The sequence below is a fragment of the Convolutriloba macropyga genome, unplaced genomic scaffold, assembly GCF_964194025.1.
Source record: "Convolutriloba macropyga unplaced genomic scaffold, txConMacr16.3 SCAFFOLD_4020, whole genome shotgun sequence".
Taxonomy (NCBI): Eukaryota; Metazoa; Xenacoelomorpha; order Acoela; family Convolutidae; genus Convolutriloba; species Convolutriloba macropyga.
In genome coordinates, this window is record NW_027449667.1 from 20001 (window position 1) to 20439 (window position 439).

Genomic DNA, 439 nt, shown 5'->3' on the forward strand with positions numbered 1-439 from the left:
CAAAAGTACAAACTCACACATTCACAAACACACACACACAAGTACAAACACACAAACAAACACACACACACTAGCACCCACAAACACACAAACACACACACGCAGACACAAACTCACATATTAAAACACACACAAGCACACACACAAACACCAAAACAAATCACATTTACACAGAAACACGCATTCAAACTCGCACACAAATGCACACGGACATACACACTCATAAGTAGGCAGACAGCACACAAGCATAAACACAGTGACACAAACACAATAAAACACAAACACGCACAATGACACACAAACACACACACATTCACATTAGGACACAAAAACACACTTTAGGACACAATAACACACAACACACATGCAGCAGATACACATACTAAGACAGAACCATTCACAAGGACACACGAAAACAAGCAAAAACTCTCAGACAAAG